The following is an 11,862-nucleotide window of genomic DNA, read 5'->3' as shown; positions in this document are numbered from 1 at the left end:
AATATTTTACAATACGTTTTAGAATCCAGTTTGATCACTTTCTACATACTTTTTGTGTCACCAGAATATACCAGCACGAATACAAATCAGAAAACCAGTCAGGCGGCTACTAACACAGTGGGACCCTTTGCCTGGACAACGCTGATGCTACTTCTTCTTCTTCTTCGTGGTTTCAATGACTGAACTTTGTTTTTATTTACTATATTTTTATATTGGTTTTTTAAAATGGTTTACCACTGTCGAATATTTCCCTTCCACCGTGTAATGATGTCTATGATGTGTTTCTCGCCTGTAAAATGTTAATAGATTATCATCAGTCAACGCACAATTTTTAATATCAACATCGCAGACAGTTTAAAACTGAGAGTGATGACAAAGGACAGCGACAGAGACTAGAGTATATTCAGACAGCCGGCAAATGTCACTACACTAAGTTACTGTAGGATCCAGTCTATCCACCACAGCGACAGAAGAAAAGACGCAAGAGACACCAACAATCGTATGTATAATTAAACAAATTTTATTTAAGAGCTTCCATACCGCAGATGATGAACTGTACCATGTAGCTTGATCAGGATGGATCAAATTGATGACAGTAGATTTTAGACGTAGTTCTTAGAGCATTTGTCCATATTATAACATTATTTTTAAATATTTTAAATGTATCTCTCACACATGTACAACGTTTCTATTTATTTCGCAAGGCTATATGCATTCTACCATTCACACAATTCTTTCTCAAAACACTCTAGAGCAGGTTTCTATTTACAGAATCAAAGGCTTGCTTAAAATCCACAAAAGCAAAATACACGTTCTTACTTTACAATAATATTTTTTGCAGTAAAGAAAACAAAGAGAAGATACGATTAATTGTGCTATGTCCTTTTTTAAAGCATTCCTCGTCTTCTATAATCTTTTCTTCTGCTGGCGCCCATCTTGACAATCTCCTTTAAAAATAGCTTTGTAAATGTGCCTAATATGTAACACTAGTTGGATCCACTTCTTGACATTTTTCTGAATATGTTTTCTTTTATGTATTGGTACTATTGTAGATTTAGACCATTCGCACTGGAAAGTGCCTTTCTGAAATAAAATGACAGAAAACCAAGAACAGCTGTATTATAGTTTTTTAACACTTCCCTAATAATTTTGTCTGTGCCTTCCATTTTTTAGATGTTTTGTACCTTTCTTGACTTTTTCAAATCTTTTTGGATCATTAAATAAACATTATTCGCTGGTTTCTTCATCCAAAAGAGAGAGAGAGAGAACGCTCGTGTGCGTGTGTGTGTTGGAGGTCGTAGTGATGTGGCCTTAGTGCTTGCGTGCTAGTGTTGGAACCCTAACCCATTATTAAAAAAGGTCGTTGCTGCTAGAGATGATGTGCAGGACAACGCACTTCACTGCACTACTAAGCGAGACAATGCATCCCAACTGTAAATTTCTTCACTAAAGCCACGACCTCTTCCTGGTAGCTACAACTGTAAATTATGTAAAAACTTTGTTGGAAAATATCACAAATCATACGTACTCCTGTGCGAGCCAAGTGCTAAAAGCGGACAAAAGATTCGGTATTGTATAAATCAAATGTTATCATAAGTTTTCTGGTGAAGATTTCAAGTCCTACGTTCTACACTCGTGGACGCTTTCCGCTGTCCCCTTGAGGCTCTCGAGTCTTGTCTTCAGACCTCTTTTGTAAACCTCTGGGTGTTTCCACCTTTTCCTATCATCTATTCCCTTTGCCATCCCCCCCCCCCCTTTTGGTTTTGTAGTTTGTCATTGTACTACTGCATTTGTTTGTCGTGATACTCTTCTGTTCCAGTGAGCTGATCTCACTGTCAAGCAGCAAAATGCTACAAATTTCATTATTATTGCTTTTCTCGTAGACAGTTCAACTCACATATGTTTTTGATTTGCTGGCCCTATTGTCAATAAAGCACAAACATTCCAGTGTTAAATCTATTGTCAGGTTTGGGTCTAACAGTTTATTTTATTCCATAATAGACACGCGTGGAACCTTTTTCTTGATGAAGCTACGAATGGACTATCAATATCGCCAACCCGAACAGAAATAGGAGAAAACTCTAGTACAGCTTTTGGAAAAGACGAGGGCTTCTGTTGTAGATTCTTTTGACCTTACCTTCTTGTTGGTTATCCACCGTCTAACAATGTAATTTTCATGCTCTGAATAGCTCAATATCAGTGTGTGTGTGTGCGTGTGTAGAATGTACAAATATATGCAAATATATATATACCTGATATATCTGAAACAGTGATTTGGTATACATCATAAAAAGATTATTACCGGGTGCTGAGCCTTCGGTAACTCCAGACCAGATAGCGGCTCATTTGTAGTAACTATGATATTATGAATAAGAGCTGTGAAAATGTACAAGCCTTTGAACATTACAGATTTATTCTGGGTTTAGAAAAAAATGTCAGTTCCGGTGACGTCACAGAAATGGGTTTACTGATTGGGCAACACTTCTCACACTTCATGTGGTAACGTGCTTGAAGTTCTCAGCTGCTGTTTCACTGGCATCAGAAGTTAGAATTCATATGTTTTCACAAAAATTAAAATATTTGCTGTGTAGTTCAAACAAGATGATGTTCTGTTAATTTTAAAGTAAATTTACTTATTTTTATATCAGACTTGGGCTAGCATATAACTAATCGCGAAATATCAGAATGACTAGACCGTCCGTTGAATGGTGATCTAGAGGCAATATAATGTGACCCTTAGTAACAAAAATATGATAGATGGGTTTTATTGTACTGGACACTTGGCAATACAATTCATATAAATTTACAATGACATAAATGGAGCAAAAAGCTTCTAAACTTTGAGCCAGTAACATTTTAGATTATACAATGTCAGTTTTTTTCAATATGATTGTATACTGAATTTCGCAGATTGTTTGGTCAAAAGCACTTAAGAGAGAAAAAAAAAAAACCATCTGAGAAGAACAGAGCTTGAGTTAAGTATTTTTGACATTAGAGTCAAGGAAGTAAATGTGGAGCAAATATGTAAGTTGTCCATTGGTTGCTGTCACTTTGGTCACATGACCTTTCTGGATATATTTGCGGTGTTGTGACAGGTGCGAAGTACTCTACAACAGACTGAGGAGAGGTGAATAGATGACGATGGCTTCCTGGACCTGGCTGGTCCTGCTTCTGGTGATGTTGAAGACACAGGACACGGTCCACGCACAAACATTCGGCAATAACTCCAATCATCAGATTTCAATGAGTTTCGCCGAAGGTATTGTGGGTAAGTTCTGCTGTTCAGTGTAGATAATTAAAAGAAGTGGACGATACCATCAAAACTCAGAAAGTTCAGAAAATGTAATTTATTCACAAAGTATCTGCGCATAAAAAGATTATCCTGGGCTTAACTTAACGTCAACCTATAAACAATCGTAAATCTTTGTCTTCTGCAACACATTTTTCATTTACTGAGAGAAACTAACTTCAAACTGTGTCACAGTCTAAAAAACCATCGAACGTCTATAATCTATATTTTATAAATAAAATTAAACGCAAAAGGCTAACTATTGTTCGGTTAGGAATGTAGTTAAGGCTTGTATTACGTTTCTTTAAAAAGAATTAGTTTCTTTAAATAAAATTTTGAAATATCCCAGTTTCATAAATATTCGGTATTATTCTAATTGACTAAAAGTTTTGTTAAATAAATACCTTATCTTTGCCTTAGTTTAGGACACACATAAGACATTATACGTGTGATTAGTTGGAGCTATTTACTGTCCTCAAAACGACTTGAACTGCATCCGTACCACCTTTTCCAGTACCGTTCACAGATATGTTAAGAGCAGATATGTATAGCACTATGGGGCCAAAGTTATGAACAGATGGTAAGTCGATGGCTGGGGGCGACAATGACAGCTGTCTTCTTTCCTTAACTCTAAAGCCGTGCTCAGACCCTGAAGATTTTTTATTTCTAAGGCCGTAGTTTTAATCAGTGTCAAATATACCCTATGGTAAAGAAACATAAGGTCTTGTCGCCGTGGCCAAGGCAACAAACTGTAACTACGAGAAGAGCACGCTTATCCTGAAGTTCTTGAGATTGCCCTGGGGATATAAATTACTCTGTTGAGACCCTACGCTCCTCGAGGAGTAACAAGGAATAAACAAAGCTATAAATTACTCTTGCTTTATGCAGCCTCAGTAGTTTTCTAATCTTCAAGTAAAATTTGGCGTTTCTATTGACTTATTTGCGAAGGGGGCTTTATGGTGTCCCAAGAGGGTGGTGACCATGCTCTGTACAAAGTCATTGGTTCTGTATTCTGTTTAGGAGATACAGACCACCCTTCTCAGATCTTCGGTCTCAAATGCCTTAACTCTGTCCATGTCAATAAACTAATCGTCTCACACACGTACTTACTTGGTGGAAAACATTATGCGAATGTCTGCCGTGGAACTTTCAACTTTGGAAAGGGTTGCTCCCATGCACCTAACGCAGTTCACTACTTTGAGTTGTACTCTGTTTTATAATATTTTTTAACCTGTGCGTTGTTGATACCGTTGTTGTTCAGAATGATCTAGCTCTTGTCTGTACCCATCTATTTTCTAGGTGCTTGCAGTCTCACTGTGCTTGTTTTCACATCTGTCAGCTGCAAGCTTATAGATTGGATTGCACCTGAGCCTCTTCCCGATGAAAATAACGGTCCGATGGTCGTGAAATGTTGTATGTCTGTACATTTGTTATGTGTCTATGTGTGGTGTATGTGTATAACCCTATTTGGTAATGAAATAGATATTTGTAATAAAAGATACAAACCGCGCCACTCACGTAATTAAAACTGTATTAAAAAAAGCAGTAATTTTATACACTGTTACGATTCTAGGTATATGTATTCATCTACTGAGTTGTTTCTCTACCAGCCAGTGGAATCTACGTGTGCGATGACGTGGTGTCGCCCCGATACGCCTGTCCCAACACCAGCTGGACCCTCGTCTCCGACTCTGACGGGCCGATGTGTCTTCAGCTGGTGGACATTTTGGAGAACTTTGACAGTGCGACTCAGTCTTGCGGGGACATGGGCGGGCGACTGTTAACTATCGTATCAGAGAAACGTCAGAGAGCTGTGGAGAGTGAGTAGTCCTCAGTCGTTGTGTAATAATTACACCATAAGGCTGTTGATTAACTAACAGTTATCTTTTATTCCCTTGTTATACTTTTACGCATGATCATTCATTCACTCACTGTGTCCTACGGTGCCAAACAAGCAAACACGTATCCGCCTGAGTATATATATATGTGTGTCTGTAAGTGTGTGTATTTGTGTGTAATACTTTAATAAATGTGTACAAGGTATCGTTACAGTTTAATGGGTAAAAACATGTTATGTTTAATATTTATGTATATGTGTGTGTAGCTTTTGTACCATTTCGATACGCCGGGGAGATATGGCTTGGTCTCAAGAGATATTATGATTATGGCGACTATTATTGGCAAGGGATGGAGCCTTTCATACTCAACGTAAGTAATCAGAGTGAGTGAGTGAGTGAGTGAGTGAGTGAGTGAGTGAGTGAGTGAGTGAGTGAGTGAGTGAGTGAGTGAGTGAGTGAGTGAGTGAGTGAGTGAGTGAGTGAGTGAGTGAGTGAGTGAGTGAGTGAGTGAGTGAGTGAGTGAGTGAGTGAGTGAGTGAGTGAGTGAGTGAGTGAGTGAGTGAGTGAGTGAGTGAGTGAGTGAGTGAGTGAGTGAGTGAGTGAGTGAGTGAGTGAGTGAGTGAGTGAGTGAGTGAGTGAGTGAGTGAGTGAGTGAGTGAGTGAGTGAGTGAGTGAGTGAGTGAGTGAGGAGTGAGTGAGTGAGTGAGTGAGTGAGTGAGTGAGTGAAAAGCGTTAATAATAATTGATGCACTGTTTACAGTACACCAACGAGAATTACTACGGCGACTTGGTCCATAGTTGCTGTGGGCACTGTGCGTTTATGAGTTATCCGTACAGGACGTGGATATCAGGATATTGTTGGGATTATAGACCCTACATCTGCGAGAGAGACAAAGGTAGAGATTAAATAGCTTTTCCTTTACATGGCACGGCAATGAACTTGACACCTATGATTTTAAATTGAATAATTTCTTAATTTTACATTAATTAGTCTTGTTGTCACTCATAAAATTGGTTTAAGTATTCGGATCTAATGTCATGCAACTTTATCTTTGTCTCGTTGTTTTATTCTGATATAAGGCTAAATGTCTTCTGTTTGATAGCTCCCAATTTTGCACAAAAGGTGCCCATGCAATTTCAGTCTTTCTAAGACTTAAGGTAGAATTTATATCATGTTTTCCATACTGGCTTAATTTTTTTCATACGCTTTATACATCATAGAAATACACATAAAGTGTATAGTGATTACGACCCCTGAGACATTTTAACGCGGAGCAAGTAAGTGCAGGGGCACCTAGCCTTTAGTTCCTGAGAGAAAAAAAGAAAATGGTAGAGATTTTAAGACGATTTAGGAAAAGAAAAGATGAATAAACATAAACCAGTGAAAGATGCTCATATTTTGGAAATAAGTATCTTCTTTTGAATTAAAGGCGTTTAAAAATAATTTTCATTCTGGTTAGCTTTTAAGAGCTTTTAGGTTACGATAGAAATGCATGAAATCTGGGGACTACGAGGAGATAACTTTTGCATACAGGGTGTGTTGACGGTTTTGTGGGAGACAACTGTGACCAGGCCTGCCATTGCTACAGAGAAACGTGTAAAGGGGGACAACCGTGCCAGTATGGCTGCGAGGATGGGTGGACAGGTCCCTACTGCTACACACGTGAGTACATCAAAGCGGCGTCTATACTTTTGTAAACTTTTTGCACTTAACCAAGTGGATGAACATTACATTCGTGAAAATTGGAGAGAACATATATGGGAGGATTCAGATGACGTAAATTTTGTTTTTTTGTTTTGTTTGTTTTTTTGTTTGTTTGTCAATCTATCTAAGTTCTATTTCCTTACTAATTTTTTTTTTTTTATATTTCTCTTTCCATTTTTTATTTTCATGCATTCTGCTCATCTGTCCACCTGATAGTCTTACTGTCACTGCTCCTCTCTTTCTTCGTTCATTCACAAGTTTTCCCAACCTTACATAAAAATAAACAATGCACTGTATGTACAGTTCAATATATGTACAGTGGTGGGTGTAAGTTCTCTTAGAGCAGTTAAACGTCACTTTGAATATTCCCTTTTCCTCTTGACATCCCCATGTCCAAAAAAATGCATTTCTAATAAAAGCATTACATATCATCGTAACGAAATATGCTATAATATACGATAATAATGGAGACAGTGATAGTAGTAAAGCCTGGCTAACATAAACACATCTCTACACAATATAAATGCAGCAGTGCGGGTGCTAATACTAATATATGCAGTATAATTAGTGAATAAGAAATGATAGAAATAAGATAAATAACATTCTTTTCCCCAAACGTAAACTTGATTATTTTTATTTACCCCTCCTAACTTTCAGGCACTAGAAGGGCAGAGGTCATCTACTACTGCGTCAACAACACGGCGGAGGGTCGCTACGCGCTGGTGAGGATTAACCCTTTCGGACGCCAGTACCAGACGGTGCAGCTGACAGACGAGGCCGGCACCCCCCAGCCCTGGTGCAGCGGCTCCGAGATGTGGTACGACGACACCGGCGTCTACTCCGTCAAGATCCCCGTCACCCGGGGTAACGAGTGGCAAGTGGGCGTGACCTGTGGTGGTATTGAGGTGCGTGAGCAATCTCTCCATTAAAAAAAAAGCAAAATAACTGCTTAGAAAGAAATTAAAGGTAGAATAAAATGAATGAATAAACGAAAAAACTTCTCCTCTTACTTTCTGGCAACTGCCCAAATGAATGATTTCTTGAGATCAGGTGTAACATGTAGCTTTTTGATCTGCGTAGACGGGACACAACTCCTACAAGTGGCTGTTGACCCTACAAGAGAAAAAAGGAGTGTTACTTCCCCTTGACCGTCGAGTGGAGCTATCATGTGACTTTGATAAAGCGGACAGCACGGTTCAAACACAGTCACAGAACGTTGCCGTGTACGCATATCATACACATTATGTCAAATTTTACCTTTTATTCTCTTTCTCCCTGCCTCTGTTATTGTAAAAATTTATTTAAAACTTTAATCGTTTCCCAATACTTTTGAAGAACAAAGAATAAAAAAGTATATGAAGAATGGTGCTTAAAAAGTGCACATTAAAAACATAAAAAAAACATTATATAGCATAAAGCCCTATATGACCTTCCATGCTATGTATACTTTGTTTTTAAAACAGAGAAAGTGATCAACCAAACAATGCCCTGCCTTCAGTGGAAAAACCCTTGAATTCTCGCGAGTTCGTGAACCTGGCGCTGACCGACTCCTTCACGGAACAAACTCTCACAAGAGCGAGACTTGGCGCCAATGTGAAACTGCGCATGACACTCACTACCACCGCGGGTAAGCAGGATACTAGACGAGATATTGAAGAGCAAGAAATTGATTAGTTGCACGCTATATAACCATATAATTAAACAGAAAAAAGCAATATGGATGTGAGTAAGAAAATTGCTTGACAAGGGGAGGAGTTGAACTAACGAGCTTCTTCTTCACAGATCAGTGCTCTAGCCCCGAGGCTAAGAAGCCTCATCATGCAAACAATGTTAATAATCATCATCGTCGTCATCATTATCACCACTTCTCATTGTCATTTTGAGATCCCCTGAGCATGAGCGACTTTCTTTTAATATTAAATTAAATAAAGGCTTCTGTGGCAAGCCAATAAATGTATCTACTCTTGTTGACCGCCAGTCCCGGGATGACCAGAACACGCCACCCAGTCCTAGTCAAAAGAATTATCTCACAAGGGAGACAATCAAAACTGTATTGCAGGTCTCAGAGCCCAGGGAGTGTCTCCGTATGACTGTATCGCAAGTTCTGGAGATGGCCTCTACCAGCTCGTTCTGACTGACTCTGATGGGTGAGAGAAAATAACCAGTTTTCAGTTCTGCCTGCGATTCTGTGGTGGAAAGGTTAAGCTGTTCAATACTAGCCATTTTATCTTTGTCGGTCATTCTCTCTCTCTCTCTCTCTGATTGTAAGTGTTCCTTCCATCATAATGAAACGCGTAGTTTTTTCAATTTATCCTTTATCTTTATCATCATTTTACTCCGGATTTATTCACACAAATCCAGATCCAAGAGAAAATAACTTCACTGTAATATTAGATACCGATTTCTGTGTACCCTTTACGTACAAATGTAAACGTTTTCTGGAGGTCTCAAAAATAAATCAGATGCAGAAATTGTATTAACATGTTGGTAGAGGCACAATTTAACTAAACATACGGATAAGTCTTAGTTTTTCATTTCTAGCTGTCCAGCAGGTGGATCTACTGTTATGTCTGAACTCAGGGGACATAATGGCACGGTCAAATCCGATCCCTTCCAGTTGTTCGCCTTTGCCGGTCATAACAGTCTACTGATCGCCTGCTCCTTCCAGTTCTGCTTCACACCAGAGGACACACTCTGCTCTGATGTAAGCTAGTCAAGCAGCGAATAGCATGAAATGAATGAGTGAATGTTATCTTATTCATGGCTAAAGAACCTTCTTGTACTTCGCTAAATCACATTGCTTTTATTGCCTTTGCTGCTGACTGCAATTCCTTAAGATGGAAGAGTTTTCATCACGGTTTTGTCGCTCTCACCATAGCGATGCAATACAAGGAGAATGGTGAATCTGACCACCACTAGTCTGACCACCTCTAGCTATGTGTCCACCAGCACTTACGACTACTGGACCTCCACCTGGTACTGGAACCGCAAGAAGAGAGAAGCCAACTCACCTGAGTTCGCCACCGCGGTGGTCGAGATCATAAAAGGTGAAGTCATCATTCTGACTGGTATTAAAAACATTCTTACAAAACCGAGAAACCTTACACTCTTTTTGTATAAATGACGCTCGTAGATGTCGTAGCTTTATAAAACAATTTTCATAACGAAGCTCAATAAACCTGCATTTAATCTAATTCATTTAATCATTATGTTTCGAATTTTTACGTAGAAATCTCTTTCTATTAAAATTAGAATTCTGGAAAGTCTTTGATAGCCATCTTTTCTATATTAAACCATGTAAGATATGTTAGTCTTTTGTCTGATGCTTAAGATTTATAATCTTCAGTTACTTGTTTATATAATTTCTGTCACCAGAATCTAGCAGCACAGACACAGGGAAGACTGCCAGTATGGCGGCGACTAACGCTGTTGATCCCGTTGCCTGGGCAACCCTTCTGATCCTTGTTCTTTCTCGTAGCTTCAGCGTCTAAATATTTTGTTTGCTTACTGTGAAAGTTTTTTTTTTTATTTATTTAAACAGATTTATCACTGTCTAATCTACCCCTACCACCGCGTCGTCGTGTCCATGATGTGTTTCTCTGCAGAATGTGAACAGATTACCATTTAGCAAACAAATGATTTTCAATATTTTTCAATGCATGTGAAATTAAAGATATTTTATTTAAGAACTTCCGTACCGTCGACGATGGACTGTTCAATGTAGTTTGGTCGAAAGGGAAAAAATGATGATATTGTTCATAATAATTATTATTATATTATTTTATTTTTAGCAAAAAGTCTGATTGGCCGAATCGCGTATGGCTCCTAGCTTAGTCATACAATAGAAGTTAATCTTTGAAGAGTCGACTGATTCTGTCTGCTTAGAATAATTAATCTACAGAAAGGTACACAACGAAGTAAGCAGAAATTTACTTTTTATATTATCGTATTAAAACTTTGCTCATTTCTTGCTTTAGTTTGTTCTTTAAATTTATTAGAGAAAATTCTCTTGGGTGTTTAAAGAAGAGTCGAACGCCGCTTGAAGCTAAATAGTGGTTGTTGAAGTATATTAGCTATATGTACATGTGCACACACACACACACACACACACTTACGAACACTCACGCTGCACGCCCACTCATAAGTACATGTAAAGATTGCTTAAAATAACACTTCATTTATCCCAGAGAGCAATTAGAGCAGCTCTACATGTTACATTGACTTTGAATCAGGTGGAAACAATACAAGCTGCACTTGTCCTTTACCGGTAAACTGTTGTAAAAGCAGATGAACGAGGACAGCATGCTCTCTGTTGTTGATCTATAAAAAAAAAAGCTGAAGAAATTGCTGGGAGACAAAGAAAGACTTAGCTTCCGAAGAAGGAAGAGGCGCCGCTGAGCGTTCTTCACGACAGCTTGCGTGTTGGGTCCCAGCGAAGTCTTTTATCGAGAAAAAGAACAACCTATAAATCCGAAAAGGCAAGCACAGGTGTTTTGGGGATGTGCATTGTAAAATTCTGAATAACAGGATTAGTGAAGGAAGGGGAACGGGGGTGGTGGGGGTCTTGCTGGGTCACGTGACCTGAAATGCGGCGACCATCAGATATATAAGTTTATGGTCGAAATGGAGCGCTCCAGTACTAGAATGACACTGGATTTTAGTTTGGCTTGTAGGATAATGTTAGTGTGACACTGTTTTGTATTTTGAAGCATGAGGCCATTGGGACTTTTTTTGTTTTGTAATGTGCTCAAACTAACTATGCGTTGCTAAACAGTTTGTTAAAAATGAAACAATAGATTATCACCTATGCTAGAGCTATTTCCTCCATTTTTAATACATAGTACTTAGATTATGTCTCTGACGTCAATAATTTACCCGTTTACTGAAAACATACTGCCCTTGCATTTCTTTCATCCTGAGCTGTTAGGGATATTCATACTCCCAGTATTTATGTTTGTTATGTTTGCTGTGCTTCACGTTGACGCCCTTTGCACGAATCTTGGTTCTGGAAAACCGGAAGAGACTCACGT

The sequence above is a fragment of the Pomacea canaliculata genome, linkage group LG10 (genome assembly GCF_003073045.1).
Source record: "Pomacea canaliculata isolate SZHN2017 linkage group LG10, ASM307304v1, whole genome shotgun sequence".
NCBI classification, from domain to species: domain Eukaryota; kingdom Metazoa; phylum Mollusca; class Gastropoda; order Architaenioglossa; family Ampullariidae; genus Pomacea; species Pomacea canaliculata.
Note: the sequence above shows the minus strand (reverse complement) of the source record.